The sequence below is a fragment of the Phoca vitulina genome, unplaced genomic scaffold (assembly GCF_004348235.1).
Source record: "Phoca vitulina isolate PV1807 unplaced genomic scaffold, GSC_HSeal_1.0 scaffold59, whole genome shotgun sequence".
NCBI lineage: Eukaryota > Metazoa > Chordata > Mammalia > Carnivora > Phocidae > Phoca > Phoca vitulina.
The window spans coordinates 2865823-2880979 of NW_022589762.1; the positions used below are offsets into that span (position 1 = coordinate 2865823).

The following is a 15157-nucleotide window of genomic DNA, read 5'->3' on the forward strand; positions in this document are numbered from 1 at the left end:
TTGTGTTCCCTCTCTCGCTGTCAAATAAATAAAATCTTAAAAAAAAAAAAAAGATTAAAAATAAATAAATAAATAAAATCCCATTTAAAAAAGCCTGGGTGGCTCAGTTAGTTAAGCCTCTGCCTCCAGCTCAGGTCATGATCCCAGGGTCCTGGAATTGAGCCCCATATTGGGCTCCCTGCTCTGTGGGGGGCCTGTTTCACCCTCTCCCTCTGCCTGCCATTCCCCCTACTTGTGCACTCTCTGTCAAATAAATAAATAAAATCTTTTTTAAAAATCCCATTTATAGGGGCGCCTGGGTGGCTCAGTTGGTTAAGCATCTGCCTTTGGCTCAGGTCTTGATCCTGGGGTCCTGGGATTGAGCCTCGAGTTGGGCTCTTTGCTCAATTGTGAGTCTGCTTGTCCTTCTCCCTCTGCCCCTCCCCCCGCATGCACACGCGCTCTCTCTCTCTCTCTCAAATAAATTTTTTAAAAAATAAAATAAAATCCCATTTATAATACCATCATAAACCTAAGGTTAATCTACAAAAGATGTGTAAGAATACTGCACAGAAAACTATAAAACATTACCAAGATGTGAAAAACAAAAAATAAAAATACCATATTCAGTGATTCAAAGACTCCACATTATGAGGAAGTAATTCTACCCAAATTAATCTATAAATGCAATGTAATTTCAATCAGGATACCAATGTTTCTTTCCCTTTCTTTCTTTTTCACCAACATTTCTTTTTAACTTGACAAACTGACTCTAAAATTTATATGGAAATACAATAGACCAAGAATAACCAAAACATTTTTTTAAAAAACAGCTTTATTAAGTCAAAACTTACATACCATAACACTCATCCATTTTAAGTATCTAGTTTGATGAGTTTTAGTAAATTTATGCAGTTGTGCAACCATCACCACAATCCAGTTTTACATTTTCATCACCTCAGTAAGTTCCCTTACACACACTTGTAGCTAAATCTTCACTCTCACCCCTGGCCTCAGCAATACAGGCTTTTCTAGAAATTGCATGTAAATAAAATTATAAACTGGCAGTTTTTCACTCAGCAAAACATTTTTTGAGGTTCATTTATTTTGTTAAATTAGTAGTTTGTTTCTTTTTACTGCTCAGTAGTATTCCATTATATGAATATACCGTATTTTATCAACTTACCAGCTGATGAACATGTGGATTGCTTCCAGTTTTTACTATGAATAAGGCTGTTATGAATATGTGCACACAAGTGTTTGTGTGAATATATGTTTTCATTTCCCTTGGGTAGATACCTAAGAGTTGGTGGTTGAAGATACACAGTAAATGTGTGTTCAACTTAAGAACCTACCAAACTATTTTCCAAAATACCTGTGACATTTAACATTCCCACCAATAATGCACAAAAATCCCAGTTTCTCTACATCCCTGCTACCACTTGGTATTTCAGTTTTTTTATTTTAGGCATTCTAGTGGGTATGCAGTAGTAACACATTGTAATTTTAATTTGCATTTCCCTAATGACTAATGATAATCAGTATCTTTTCCAAGTGCTTACCATCAGTAGATTTTCATGGATGAAGTGTCTATACAAATCTTTTGCCCATTTTGGGGAGAGTTGTTTGTCTTATTATTTAGTTATAAGAGTTCTTTAGATATTCTGGATGCAAGTCCTTTATCAGATATAGTATTTGCAAATATTTTCTCCCATTCCAACGTTTGTCTTTTTTATTTTCTTAGTGGGTTCTTTTGAAAAGCAAAACTTTAATTTTGATAAAGGCCAATTTATCGATATTTTTCTGAGTCATGCTTTTGGTGTTGGATCTGAGAAATCCTCTCCTAACCCAAGGTCTCAAAGATTTTCTCCTATGAGGTAAGGTTTGAGTTTCATTTTTTTTTGGCATGTTGAAATTCAATTGTTGTAGTACTTTCTGTTAAAAAGATTATCCTTGGGGCACCTGGTTGGCTCAGTCGTTAAGGGTCTGCCTTCGGCTCAGGTCATGATCCTAGGGTCCTGGGATCGAGCCCCGCATCAGGCTCTCTGCTCAGCAGAGAGCTTGCTTCTCCCTCTCCCACTCCCCCTGCTTGTGTTCCCTTTCTCGCTATGTCTCTCTCTGTCAAATAAATAAATCAAATCCTCAAAAAAAAAAAAAAAATTATCCTTTCCTCCACTGAATTACCTTGGTACCTTTATTGAAAATCAATTAATCATAAATGTGTGGGTTCATTTCTGGACTCTCTCTTCTGTTCCACTGTTGCATATGGCTATCCCTATGCTGATACCACACTGTCTTGATTACTGACCATGCAAGTCACTAACAAACATTCAACGTGAAGAAGACATTCTTGGGGGTGCCTGACATGCAATTCTTGATCTCGGGGTCATGAGTTCAAGACCCTCATTTGGCCTAGAGTTTACTTGGGGAAAAAAAAGGAAGAAGACGACATTCTTGAAAAATAGAACAGGGTGGGAGCACTTCCTCTACCAGATATTAAGACTTACTATAAAGCTACAGTAACTAAAACAGTCTGGCACTAGACCAAGATAGAAAAACCAATGGAACAGAATAGAGAGACTTAATTTATTACAGAGCAGTTTTTTTGTTTTGGTTTGGTTTTAATTTTATTTATTTATTTGAGAGAGAGAGCAAGAGAGATAACAAGAGCACACAAGTTGTGGGGGGAGTAGTAGGGGGAGGGGTAAGAAGCCCAAGCAGACTCCACACTGAGCAGAGCTCGATCCCAGGACCCTGAGATCTCCTTAACCCGAAACCAACAGTCCAACAGTCAGATGCTTAACTGACTGAGCAACCCAGGTGCCCCTACAAAGCAATTCTGAAAAGGAAAGAACTGTCAATAAATGGTGCTGAGAAAATTAGCTAACCATACAGGAAAAAAATAAACCACAACTCCTACCTCACAACATACACACAAAAAATCAATTATAGGCAGACCATAGTGCTATATAAGAAAGGTATAACAAGGACACTTCCAGAAAATAGTAGAAGAGAGGGCGCCTGGGTGGCTCAGTTGGTTAAGCGACTGCCTTCGGCTCAGGTCATGATCCTGGAGACCCGGGATCGAGTCCCGCATCGGGCTCCCTGCTCGGCAGGGAGTCTGCTTCTCCCTCTGACCCTCCCCCCTCTCATGCTCTCTCTCTCAAATAAATAAATAAAATCTTTAAAAAAAAAGAAAATAGTAGAAGAGAATAACTTCATGACCTTAGGGTAGGGAATGATTCCTAATGTAGACATAAAAAGCACCAACCATAAAGGAAAATATTAATTGGACTACACTAAAATTAAGAATCTTGTTCTTCAAGGGACGCCTCGGTGGTTCAGTCAATTAAGCATCTGCCTTCGGCTCAGGTCGTGATCCCGGGGTCCTGGGATTGAGTCCCATGTCAGGCTCCCTGCTCAGTGGGGAGTCTGTTTCTCCCTCTCCCTCTACCCCTCCCCCCAGCTTGTGCTCTCTCTCCCTCACTCTCTCAAATAAATAAAATCTTAAAAAAAAAAAAAAAGAATCTTGTTCTTCAAAAGACACCATTGAGAGCAAAATACCAAGCAACAGATTAGAGTGGAATATCTGCAACATAAATAACCAACAAAGGGCTCATACCCAAAATATATAACCCCTATAAATTAATTAGAACAGAAAAGACAAACAGAAAATTGAGTAAAATATTTGAATAAGCACTTCACAGTTTTCAAATGACCAAAAGACATAAAGTTATTCAACTTCAGTAGTAATCAGTAAAATGCAAATTAAACCATGAGATATCACCATAAATCTACCAGATAGCTGAAATCAGTAACACTGACTATACCAAGTACTGGCAAAGATAGAGAACAAAAGGAACTCTCAAATATTGCTTTGGGGCATGTAAGTTTGTAGAACTACACAGGAATATTGTTTGGCAATTATCTACTAAAATTCCACTTACGCATACTCTATGACCCAGAACTTTCCACTCCAGGCTCTTACAGTCATCAGAAATACATGCACCATAAGACCTGTACAAGAATGGCCATGGTGGCATATTCATAATGACCCAAAATTGGAAACAACCTAAATATCCATCATTGATATATGGATAAATTGTGGTGTATTTTTTTTTTAAAGATTTTATTTATTTATTTGACAGAGAGAGGCACAGCAAGAGATAGAACACAAGCAGGGGAAGTGGGAGAGGGAGAAGCAGGCTTCCCGCTGAGCAGGGAGCCCGATGTGGGGCTCGATCCCAGGACCCTGGGATCATGACCTGAGCCGAAGGCAGACGCTTAACGACTGAGCCACCCAGGCGCCCCTAAACTGTGGTGTATTTATACAATCGACGACTATTTATCAATGAAAATTAACAAAGTACAGCTATACACAAATCTAAATCTCACAAAATGTTGAGTGAAAGCAACCAAGCATCGGGCGCCTGGGTGGCTCAGTTGGTTAAGTGACTGCCTTCGGCTCAGGTCATGATCCTGGAGTCCCTGGATCGAGTCCCGCATCGGGCTCCCTGCTTGGCAGGGAGTCTGCTTCTCCCTCTCACCCTCCCCCCTCTCATGTGCTCTCTCTCATTCTCTCTCTCTCAAATAAATAAATAAAATCTTAAGAAAAAAAAAAAAAAGAAAGCAACCAAGCATAAAATATATACAATATGATCCCATGAATACAAAATTGAAAAACAGACAAAACTAAATATAGGTTTACATAAAGAAAAGCAAAAAATGATTCCCATAAAAGTCAAGACAACAGTAACTTTTATGTGACTGGGAAGAGGCAAAGAAAGTTTCTGGAATGTATAACCTAGATGATGGTTATACAAGTGTTTGTTTCATAAGTTAAGCTATACATTTGTTTTGTGTACTTTCCTTTATGTGTGTTACATTCAAGAAGAGCTTCAAGGAGAAATTAATTCCTTCATTTAATAAACTATACTTCTATAATAAAATTATGTTTAAGGTCCAAACTTATTTCTTGAAATATTTTCACAATTTCAGAGATGTTTAACTGAAGTTCAGACAATTTTTTTCCAGTTACCTAATTTCCATACAAAGGTCTTCCAAACAAAAAAGTAAAACAATAAAATAAGGGAAAATGTAAATAATAAATACATACAAAGGACTGTGTGATGAAAACCGTTGTCTATTCATCACACAGCACACCATAATAAAGAAAATTAAAAGGAATACAAAGTTTAGTTTCATTCTTGGTCAACCACTAAAAATAAGAGTTCATATGGACTTTGGGTGATAATGATGTGCTGATCAAGGATCAACTGTAATAAATGTACCGCTCTGGTGGGAGATGATAATGGAGAAAGCTCTGCATGTGTGGGGCAGGAGTGGGGATCTATGGGAAATCTCTGTACCTTCCACTCAATTTTGCTGTGCACCTAAAACTGCCCTAAAAAATTGTTTGTTTTTTTAAATGAATTCAAGAGTTGCTACATCTACAAAGCACAGCTCGATCATGTGTCTCCCAATCAAAAACCTTCACTAGTTACCAACACGGTAACTGAGAATGGGAAAGAAACTTAAAAATCACCTAGCAAACATTCATTCAATGCTTGGAATCTGACAGGGGATGCACTACCTCATAAAAACATTTACACCATCACTGAACAGCAATGACTTTTATAAAATCAATAGGAACAATAAAATGGAAGGTGGAGGAATGAGAGAAATCAAGAATACTACACATATCTCTGGCTTGAGCAACTGGAAGTGTCATTTAATTAATTAAGGAACACCAGAGAAGAGCAGGAATAATACATTTAGTTTTGGATATGCTGAGTTTAAGGGGCATCCAAATGGAAATACTGAGTAACAATGGTCCTTACACTCAGCAACGAGGTAAAAGCTGAAGTCAGAAAAATGAATACTCAGCACATAGATGAAAAAAGGAAACAGGAGATGGATCACTCATAGAAATTCACATATTTAGGGCGCCTGGGTGGCTCAGTCGTTAAGCGTCTGCCTTCGGCTCAGGTCATGATCCCAGGGTCCTGGGATCGAGTCCCACATCGGGCTCCCTGTTCGGCAGGAAGCCTGCTTCTCCCTCTCCCACTCCCCCTGCTTGTGTTCCTGTTCTCGCTATCTCTCTGTCAAATAAATAAATAAAATCTTTAAAAAAAAAAAAAGAAATTCACATATTTAATGAATGGCTAGAGGATTCAACAAAGGTGACAGAAAGCCCAAAAACCAGGAAGAAATACAGAAGCATGATCTAATACAGTGAAAGAAATGAGCTTTACAAAGGAAGGAGAAATCAGCTGGATCAAATGTTGCTGTGGTAGGCAATCGTGACAATGGCTCTGAATGATCTCTGCCTAGTATTTATGCTTTTGTGGAACCCCCACCCCCTTGCATGTGTTGGACCTTAGAGATTCCATTCTAAAGAAAAGAACAGAGCAAGTGAGAGAATGGCACTACCAAGAATAGGTTACAAAAAACTGGCTAATATCTCCGCTCCTCCTCCACAGAGCTCTCAATCTAGAAGCAAGGTGCCATGTTGCAAGTACTCGTATGCAGAGATACAAATGGCAAGGAGACTGATTTCTCCAGCAAACAACCAACAAGGACCTCAGGCCAGCCAACAGCCACATGCTTGAGCTTGGAAACAGACCCTCCCCCAGTGGAGCTTTCGATGACTGCAGTCTTAGTCAACATTTGATTGCAGCCTTATGAGTGACCCTGAATCAGACATACCACACCCAGATGCCTGACCCACAGAAACTGTGAAACAAATGTTTGTTGTTTTAAGTTAAGTTGGGGGGTAATTTGTTGCGTAGCAATAGACACCTAGTACAGCTAAAAGGTTAAATAAGAGGATAGAAAAATAGCCATTGGCTTTAAATACATTAGTAACCCAGCAAAACAGTTTTAATGAAATTGTGAAGACAGAAACAATAGGTTGAGAAGAGAATCACAGGCAAAGAAATGGAGACATACGACAAATGTAGACAAATCTTTCAAAAAGTGTGGCTGTAAAGCAGACAGCAACTTAGAGAAAGTATGAAGTTGGGAGGAGTTTTTTGTTAAGATGAGAGAGACATTTTAAAGTTTAAATGATGGGCACCTGGCTGGCTCAGTCTAAAGAACATGCTACTCTTGATCTCCAGGTCTTGAGTTCAAGCCTCATGTTGGGTGCAGAGATTACAGACATACGTTTTAAAAATAAATAAAGTTTAAGTGATGAGGAGTCCTGGCTAGCTCAATCAGTAGCAAAGCCTATTATAAATAAATAAATAGACAGACAGATAGATAGATAGATAGATAGACAGGGGCTCCTGGGTGACTCAGTCGTTAAGCGTCTGCCTTCAGCTCAGGTCATGATCCCAGAGTTCTGGGATCCAGCCCCGCATCGGGCTCCCTGCTCGGCAGGAAACCTGCTTCTCCCTCTCCCACTCCCCCGGCTTGTGTTCTCTCTCTCACTGTGTCTCTGTCACATAAATAAAATCTTTAAAAAAAATAATAAATAAATGAATAAATAAATAATAAATAAAGTCTAAGTGATGATAAGAAGCCAGCAGGGTGGAAAAATACTCTCAAGGAACTCTGTTCCATTATGAAGAAACTCTTCTGAAAGTTTTCACTGCCTCTCTGCCTTAACTGAAAACTGATTTTTCCAGGACCCTCTTCCCAAGCAGCCCTTTCAAGTGGAGGCTATTAAGTCTCTCACACTCCACACCCAATGTTGGGAAATGAGACTGGTACCCTTCTTTCTTCCCATGCCACCTCCAGACCATGTAAAATCCTGAACCCCCACGTAAAATCTTTGTTACTCTGATTCTCATGCTTTTCAGCAACACAGTCTTCTACCTCTGCCTTTTCACTATCAGCTAATGACCACCTGGACATCCTCCACACTCAGTGAGGAGATGCTGGCAACTAGTTCACACTGCCACTGTCTTTTATACCACCGCTCCTGGGTTATTTCAATACACACATGGATGAGTCATCTAATACCAGTTCCTCAAACCCATCATCCTCAGTAAGCAACTCTATTCTCTGGGTATATCCATTCACAGCCAGTTGGGAATTCACTTAATTGTCTTATCATCCATTCATTCATCAAATATTTAGCAAGTATCTACTATTTGCTCAGTAGAGAACAAATGACAGTCCCTGTTCTCGTAAAATATCTCATATTTTCCACAAAGACAGCATGAAAAGATCCAGGTGAAGTCTAGATACATTACAACTACTACATTTCCTTATCAGCTCAGGAACCATGTCAACTCTAGGAAACTGAAATTATTATCTGAAGTGACCTCATGAATCCATGCTATATCCCAGTGATCACTGTATCCCTTAACAAGGCTTCTAAAACTACCTTTTATTTTTTTTTAAGATTTTATTTATTTGAGAGAGAGTGCAGAAGGGTGGGGAATCTCAAGCAGACTCAGCTGAGCTCAGAGCCCAATGTAGGGCTCCATCCCATGACCCCAAGATCATGACCTGAGCTGAAATCATGAGTTGGATGCTTAACCAACTGAGCCCCCCAGGCACCCTCTAAAACTACCTTTTAAATAATGTATGCTAAAATACTGCCAGAGTTTAGTATCAGATTCATCAATCTATAAACATACTGCCCAATACACTAATCACTAGTTACAGTGGCAATTTAAATTAATTTTAACAAAATTAACAATTTTAATTATTTCTCAACAATTATACTAGCCACATCTGAAGTGTTCAGTAAGCACATGGGACTAGTAGCTACTGTATCGAATGGTATATGAAACATTTCTATCATCACAGAAAGTTCTATTGGACAGTGCCGGCCTAAAGTTTTTAGTATTCACTTCATTCCTCCCAGGAAAAATGTTAAAAAGACAGGTATCATTTTCCAGTCTCCTGAGAACTCCCTGGGGTTCCACGATATCCTAAAGGAATTCCACAAATCAGGCATCATTACCACCACCACACCCTATCATCACCATCAGGGTGTTGATTTTTATTGAGTACTTACTATAGTCCAAGCACTTTATTAAAAGCTTTATGAGTATCATTTCATTTATTCTTCACAACAATCACATGAAGTAGGACAATTTTTCCCCTTTTATGGATGAGAAAATTAACTGAGTTTTAGACAGTAAAGTAATTCACCCAAAGTTATACAGCTACAAAGTGATAGCAATCCATAGAGTTTAAGCAAATTAAAAATGTAATGATTTTGCCTTCTTTTTTTTTAAGATTTTATTTATTTGACAGAGAGAGAGACAGTGAGAGAGGGAACACCAGCAGTGGGGAGTGGGAGAAGAAGCAGGCTCCCGGCTGAGCAAGGAGCCCGACGTGAGGCTCGATCCCAGGACCCTGGGATCATGACCTGAGCCAAAGGCAGACGCTTAAGGATTGAGCCACCCAGGTGCCCCATGATTTTGCCTTTTTAAGACAACACATTATTTAACATAAAGAAGGGGTGATACCAACACCTCACACTAGCACTCAACATTCCAGCAGACCAAAGTATTTTCAGATCACTCAATTTGCCCTACAGCTTTCTGGCCTTTGGGCTCTGCAAACCCTGTTCCCTCTACTTGCATCCTTTTCATTTAGCCAATTCCTACTTATCCTTAAGATCTCATCTCAGATTTTCCAACAGTCCAGTTTAGGAATCCATCCTATGAGCTGAAGCACAGCAGCCCACAAACCCCTATTAATTCTTCCTCTTCTCTCACTAGAATAAAACTCCTTAAGAATAAGGGACCCTGTCCATTATTAATCCTGGATTCCACCTGGCCCAGCCCAGGACTTAGAACACAAAAGGTACTCAATAAATATATGATAAACGTAGGAATAATGAAAAGATACTTAAGTAATCAAATCATTTCACAAGCATTACTCAACCAAATAAAATGTTATCTAAGTTGACTTTTACACAAACCTGTGTTTTTACACTAAATGGCTTAATTGCATTTTAGTTGGTAAGCAAGTATTTCACAACATTTTTTCCCACATAATATACAAAAGAATACCTAACTTAAAAACTAAAGATCAGAAAAGTAACTGCTAATGGATTTAGGGCTTCTCTTGAGGGTGAAGAAAATGTTCTAAAATTGATTGTGGTGATAGTTACACACACCAAAAAAATTGAATTATACACTTCAAATGAGTCTGGTATATGAATTATCTCTTGATAAAGCTGTTATAAAATAAAAACAAAAGGCCTGCAGGGAGCTAGACTTAAATTATTAAAACAAATACTAAGCCTGCAAAAAAAAAAAAAAAAAAAAAAACCAGAAAAAAAAAAAAAAAAAAAAAAAACCTAGAAGATAAAATAGGTTATATTTATGCAATTTTAAAATAGCTAAACCATATTATTGCACAAAATTTCACTGGTTAGGAAAAACAAGAACTTGGAAACAGTGACTGCCTTCAGGAACAACGTGATGGGACAGAAGACTTACTTTTCCCTATGTACTCTTTTTTTTTTTTACCCTATGTATTCTTGCATACCTTCTGATTTGGTATGTGTATTACCTATTTTTTAAATGAGTATAATAGTTATTAGTATATTAAAAAATAACAAAATAAGAAAAATGTCATATCTGTCCTTAGTATAGTATACACTCACAGATTGCCTATTTTGTTCTGAAAAGGATAAAAACTGAAATATATGTTGTTTGTTTGTTTTTTTAATTGTATTTATTTAATTGACAGAGAGAGACAGCGAGAGAGGTAACACAAGCAGGGGGAGTGGGAGAGGGAGAAGCAGGCTTCCCGCGGAGCAGGGAGCCCGATGCGGGGCTCGATCCCAGGACCCTGGGATCATGACCTGAGCCAAAGGCAGTCGCTTAACCAACTGAGCCACCCAGGCGCCTCTGAAATATAGGTTTGTTTGGTTTTTTTTTTAAGATTTCATTTATTTGAGAGAGAGAATGAGAGAGAGAGAGAGAGAGCACATGAGAGGGGGGAGGGTCAGAGGGAGAAGTAGACTCCCTGCCGAGCAGGGAGCCCGATGCGGGACTCGATCCTGGGACTCCAGGATCATGACCTGAGCCGAAGGCAGTCGCTTAACCAACTGAGCCACCCAGGCGCCCCGAAATATATGTTTTTAAAAAATCAATCCAGGGAAGTAAAAAACTGACAAATTCTTACATCTATTTCATCCCACACTGAAAAGCATTTACTCATATTTCTCTTATTAGACATTATAATCGTGCAAATTCTCCCTTACCCAACACTCTGACATATCTTTAAACAATGACACACTTGATCATTCCCTCCTCCTTAAACTTCCTTTCCTTCACTGCTAGTACAGCACACTCTCCTGGTTTTCCTAACCCAATGACCTTTTATTAATTTCCTTTGCCACGTTTCTCTTCATCTCCCCAAAAGGTATCTGGAAGGTAAGTTCCATGAAGGCAGGGATTTTTGTCAGTTTTGTTCACTACTGTATCCCCAATCGCTAAAAAAATACCCAGAACCATACTCAATAAATAACCATTGAATGAATCAGTGCCCCCAAGGCTCAGATGTTGAAGAGCTATAGAAATAAATATTTTATATAACTTGTATGCTGTTTACTTCATTACATTATATTTGTCTGAAAATTGATAATGAATGTACTCATTATTCAGTTAACCAAAATATTACATTCCCTGGTCTTCTTCCATTGATGTTTTGATATGGTATGTATAAAATGCACACTTAACACCTCTTCTACTACTTCCAAAAGCATAAACTTAGAGCAGAAGAAGAGCAGTTGTTGCTGTAAGAACCTTCACTTTTATCTTGCTTCCAGTACTAATGTTGAAGTAACAGACTGACATACTTACCTGACTTTACTAATGGGTGGGGGTGGGAGGAGAGAGCTCAGTAAATTCAACAAGAACAACACAGTAATGACTAGCAAGTGACATTTCTTGGAAAAATAAAATGTAGTATTTTTTTTTAGGCATAAGAAATTCTAAAGAGAAACAGACCACTTCTACCTTATACTTTCCCCCCAATCCCACGATTTCATTCCCACAAAGAATGCCACTGTCAGCCATGCAAATATAATTTTAGCAATATACATACAAAGTTTCACCTGATACCTTAGTTCACATTTGTCCTCATTCATACCCAATTAAATCAAAGTATAATTTAAAAGCCAAAACTAGATATATGAATTTTAATTTTTCCTTCTAAGTAACTAATCCAAATCAAAAGTATTCATTTACCAACTTCTAATTTGATCTGTTTGAATACATTTAATTGAATCTTTTAGAATTACAAATTGGACACACCCTTTCTCTATAGCTATTGTATCATCTGTTGCCCATAAGTATTTTCTAGAAGATAATAGTCTTCTCATTAATTAGGCATGTTAAAAAAGGCAATGATCTGCAACTACTGACACTCACATCTGTATAATTCTCTCTTGGGTTACAGGAAAGCACTTCTCTGGCTATGTTCCCAAATAAATTGAGTAAGCCTTGGGAAAGTCACTGCTGAAATTCCATTTCATGACGGTTTTTCTTCCTCCACAAATGAATTATTGAGAGTCATGCCTACTTCCATCCATTACATAATACATGTCCATCACAGGACCTGTTTTCTGAGCAAGAAACAGCTTAAATGACACTAACTGATAGGTAAGGTCAGTGAATACTGACAGTGAATACTGACAGTAATCTAATAGGAAGCAGGAATCGAGAAGAGATTGATTTAATGTATAAAGTTGTGAAACACTGATGTGAAGAACACTGAACACTGTTTACTCTTAGTAACATTATCTCCCTATGAAGTGAGATACATGCCCCCAAAATGTTATTAAAGAGCATTTTAAAAGCACTTGACTCCAAGAACATTTCTCAGAAATTGAGGGACCTACCGAAAAAAAAATTATTCCACTTCATTTTTAAAGTGTCTAATAACATTTGCAAATGAGAAATAAAAATAATCCCCAATAACTGTGTTGAACACAAAATGTCTAAATGTCAAGGTCTATTGAAAAACGAGCTGTAAAAGACAGCTGTGCTTTAAAACATTTAAGCATTTTTCATATAATTAGCTCCAACAGAACTGTTCAAATTATCCATCCAAAGCAGTCAACCACAACCACCTGCAACTATTACTCAGAAACGTTTCTTCCAAAGCAACCACTTGATTTTCAGGCCTTCTCTAGAGAGGACAGGATAAAGCTTATAAGTGAGATGGTATAAATTAGATCTTTTAGGCACAGAAAAAAGACTGGAAGATAACACCTTTAGGGAACTAGGTGTAATAGGACCTATTCCCTTATGCTGCTGCCAAAATGAAGTTGTCTTAATCCAAGATCTCACTCTTCTTGAAGGGTGTAAAACTTTAAACCCAGCCACCCTCACAATGTACCCACCTGCGCCAAAAGCAGAGGGATTTTCTTCCTCCCGACTCACCCCGCGAGGAGGAAAAATAATAATAACCAAACCCCAAAGTAGAAATGTGAGACCTAGTTCAATAGCTTCTCCAACTGCCTCAAAGGCAACATCCACAGCTCATCTTCCTTTTGAAATACACCCTTCATCTCCTATCTTACCATTTCACAGAAGAAAAAAAAATCATCTCTTTCAACATTTTACATCGGTCGCCTAAACACACAGATCCACCCTGACCGCACCCCAACCTCCTCATAGCTCCCCAATTTCTCCATCTCGCCACTACCTCGCCGGCAACATCACGCCTCAAACCCTCCGCTCACCAAGCGCCCAGAACCCCTATCTCCCATCTCCCACCTCGGGCTCCCCACATCTATCGCCTCAGCTCGCGCCCAATCCTGGAGCTCGGTGGGGTGGAGCCCGCGGGGGGCTGGGGTGGGGTGGGGTCCGCCCCTCCCCGGACTTTCCCATCCCCCCGGTAGGGAGAGGAGGGGGAGGGGGGGTCCTGAAGCCTCACCTACAGCTCCGCCCCTCCCCGGGGGCGCGCTGCCCAGCCCTAGCCAGGGCCGTGAGGAAGAAGCAAGCTAAGAAAAGGCAAAAAAAGCCTCAGCGCCAGCGGCAGGCGGAAAGCTCTCGGTCCCGCCCGACTTCCGAGCTGCCGCCACGGCGGCCGTCTCACCCTCCTCAGGGCTGCTGCTGTTGCTGTTGCTGCTGCTGCCGCCCGGACGCCGCCACCGCCGCCGCCGCCGCCACTACCGCCGCCGCCGCCGCCACCACCACCACCACAGCCACAGTACTGCCCCAGCGCCCGCCGACGTCACCGCGCCCCGCCCCCTGCGCGAGACACCTAGCCCCGCCCCCGCCGGGGCCGCGAGACACCGCGAGCTCCGCCTCCTCCCGGCCGGGCCACCTAGCCTTCCCGCACCCTCCTGAGAATGCGACTTGGCAGCCCGCAGGCCTCCGGCGCCTTCCAAAGGAAGGCGGGTCAGGGGCTGGGAGTGGGGTGACTCAAGGTTCCGGCGGCGATTGCGCGCCCAAGCACAGCAACGGGCGCGGGGCATCCACAACCCCCACGCGCAGCCCCTGCGGCCACGGGAAGGGAGAGCCAGAGTCCGCTCCGGGAAGAGGCGGTAGGTGGGAGCGAGGCAAGGCGGCGTTTGTCTCCTTCTGCTTGCCGTAGGAAGTGGACCGGCCAGGCCCGAAGAGCGGAATCGTCGCTTTCCCAAACCTTAGAGTAGGCCCACCCCCTCCTTGGCGGGACCCGTTACACAAGCCCCAGGACCGCCACCGCTGTCGAGAGTAGGTCTAGAATCGTCATACATTCTGGGCTGCGCTCCCAAGGCCGCAGTGGGAACCCTTTGTCCGAGGGAAATTGGATTTTTCCCCCACCCTTAGCTTTTGCGAATGTGGCTGCGGGGCTGTCCACTCGACCTTAGGGAAAGAACTTAGGCGTCGCAGAAGACCCACGCCAGTGTACGTGGTTTTTCTGTAGGAGCTCGGCGGGAGAGGAGAGCGTGGGCGGAATTTAAGGTGCACAGTCAGCTCCTGCGATGTGCCAAATGCGGTGCTACGTTGTCTTACTTGGTCCTCAGAACAGCTAGTCTAGTCTACTAGGCAAATGGTACCTTATTTCAGGAAATCCAATTTTCTTGTACTGAATGGCATTCGGTTTTTCTTTCGTCGGAGTCATGCAAAGAGGGCAGCTGCATCCATTAATTTACAAATGTAGGTAAACTATCCCTAACCAAGAAAGTAGGAGTGATGTGAATTATATTTGCACCAGTCTTTTAGGTTGAATCGAGTCATTTAAAATGCCCTTAAAAGGGGTCGAG

At 40.8% G+C, this 15157-nt stretch overlaps 1 protein-coding gene across 14 annotated transcripts in view; it reads right to left on the minus strand.

The window, feature by feature from the left end:
- The window catches only part of ERC1 (ELKS/RAB6-interacting/CAST family member 1), a 548010-nt gene extending 533948 nt beyond the window's left edge, over nucleotides 1–14062 (minus strand). For 13 of the 14 annotated variants that reach the window (XM_032390726.1, XM_032390723.1, XM_032390722.1 and 10 more), the window contains exon 1: nucleotides 13843–14062. The gene's annotated coding sequence lies outside the window, so the exon portion shown is untranslated. The remainder of the gene's footprint in view (nucleotides 1–13842) is intronic. The other variant, XM_032390721.1, reaches the window with a different exon arrangement.
- Between the last annotated feature and the right edge of the window lie 1095 nt (nucleotides 14063–15157).